This window comes from Silene latifolia, chromosome Y, assembly GCF_048544455.1.
Source record: "Silene latifolia isolate original U9 population chromosome Y, ASM4854445v1, whole genome shotgun sequence".
Classification (NCBI taxonomy): Eukaryota; Viridiplantae; Streptophyta; class Magnoliopsida; order Caryophyllales; family Caryophyllaceae; genus Silene; species Silene latifolia.
In genome coordinates, this window is record NC_133538.1 from 408921582 (window position 1) to 408923490 (window position 1909).

Consider the following 1909-nt stretch of genomic DNA (forward strand, 5'->3'; position numbering starts at 1 on the left):
GTTTGATATTTTGCATGTCTAGAAGGTCACAAGGTGATTTGTTACCTTTTGATCGTGAAATTGAAAGAACCTTGACAAACAATAGGAGATTTGCTAGGAGGAATTTGAGAGGTATTAGTGAGGTTGTGGATATTCAACCAACTATTGAGTTCATCAACCCTTTTGCAAGAGAAGGTGAGGAGAACCCAACACAAAATACCCCACAAAATCAACCTACAATGCCTAAGTTTTCATCACATTCCGTACCCACCGAGGAGAACCTACCCAATGGTACTCCCACACCACAACATTTGACCGGAAATTTTATTGCCAAATCCGCCTTTATCCAATTAGTCGAAAGGAGCCAATTTGGGGGGATGCCTAGTGAAGACCCTCATTCTCATATGGAAACCTTTTGTGACTATTGTGATGCGATTTCTCAAACCGGTGTACCTCAAGACCAAATTCGATGGGTCTTATTTCCTTTTTCTCTAATTGGCACCGCGAAACAATGGTTGAAGGGCCTTGATAAGGCCACTCTCGGAATTTATTCTTGGAAGAAGTTGGCTCTAGCTTTCTATAAAAAGTTCTACCCACCGGAAAAGACTAACATGCTAAGAGCTCAAATTACGGGTTTTAAGCAAAGGGATGAAGAAGCTTTGTATGAAGCTTGGGAGCGGTTCAAGGGAATTTGTCGCTCATGTCCTCACCATGGACTTAGCGAGTGGTTCTTGGTACAACAATTTTGGAACGGTCTATATGAAGATTCAAGGAACATTCGCAACATGGGATCAAATGGAATGTTCACCGAAGTTGATGACAATCAAACATGGAACAAGATTGAGGAAATGGCGGTCCATAACTCACAATATAGTAGACCTCGCAAGGCTACTAGAGGAGGAAGGCATGAAGTGGACTCCGTTACTCAATTGGGTGCTCAACTTAGTGCTCACATTGACACAATCAATTTGAAGTTTGAACAAGCTATGGCTAGATTTGAAGAAGCCTCAAAATCACCAAAGCATCATGTTAATGCCATGACGGCATCCTCATCAATCCCAAGTGGGATATGTGAGAATTGTGGAACTTTGGGACATGACCAAAGTGAATGTAGGGGAACAAATGAACAAGTGAATGCTTTCCAAGCATACAAGAGTGGTACCCCTTATTCCAACTATTACAATGAAAACACCAAGTTTCATCCAAATCTCTCATACAAAAGCCAAAATGTTCAAAACCCTCAAACAACATACACCCCACCTCCCATGAGAAACGAAAATCAAAGACCCTTTTACAACCAAAACCAAGGTTAACAAAATCAAAATCCATACAATCACCAAAATGACCAAGGTTTTGATGTTCAAAAAGCGGTCCTCCAAATGCAAAAGAATCAACAAGAATTTTTCACCCAAATGCAAAAAGATAGCCAAGCAAAAGAAACCACCATCAACAACATTCTAGCTCACACCAAGATGTTGGAAATACAATTGACTCAACTAGTATATTCAAGCTCACAAAGACAAAAGGGGCAATTACCACCTCAAAGTAATCCCCCAATACATGAAACGGTTAGTGCCATTCACTTGAGAAGTGGTACAAGGTATGAAGCACCGAAGAAGCAAGTTGAGGATGAAGTTGTGGAAGCTAGTGATAAGGAAGAAATTGTGCAAAACTCCAAAGATGGAGAATCATCAAAAGAAGAGATTTCAAAGAAAAGTGAAGACAAAGCCAAGGAGAAGGAGCCCATTGTGATTAGACTTCCTTTTCCAAGTCGTCAAGCCAAGCCCAAATTTGATGACCAACTTGGAAAGTTTATGGAAATTGTGAAGAATTTGGAAGTCTCAATTCCTTTCACGGAATTAATCAATCACGTGCCGGCCTATGCGAAATACATGAAAGACATCCTCACAAAGAAGAAGTCGATCCGGAA

The 1909-nt window shown here is 40.6% G+C and overlaps 1 non-coding gene across 1 annotated transcript; it reads right to left on the reverse strand.

The window, feature by feature from the left end:
* Window positions 1-590: 590 nt before the first annotated feature.
* Window positions 591-697, reverse strand: LOC141637034 (small nucleolar RNA R71). Its single transcript, XR_012541598.1, has one exon. It is a non-coding gene; the product is annotated as a small nucleolar RNA R71 (small nucleolar RNA).
* Between the last annotated feature and the right edge of the window lie 1212 nt (window positions 698-1909).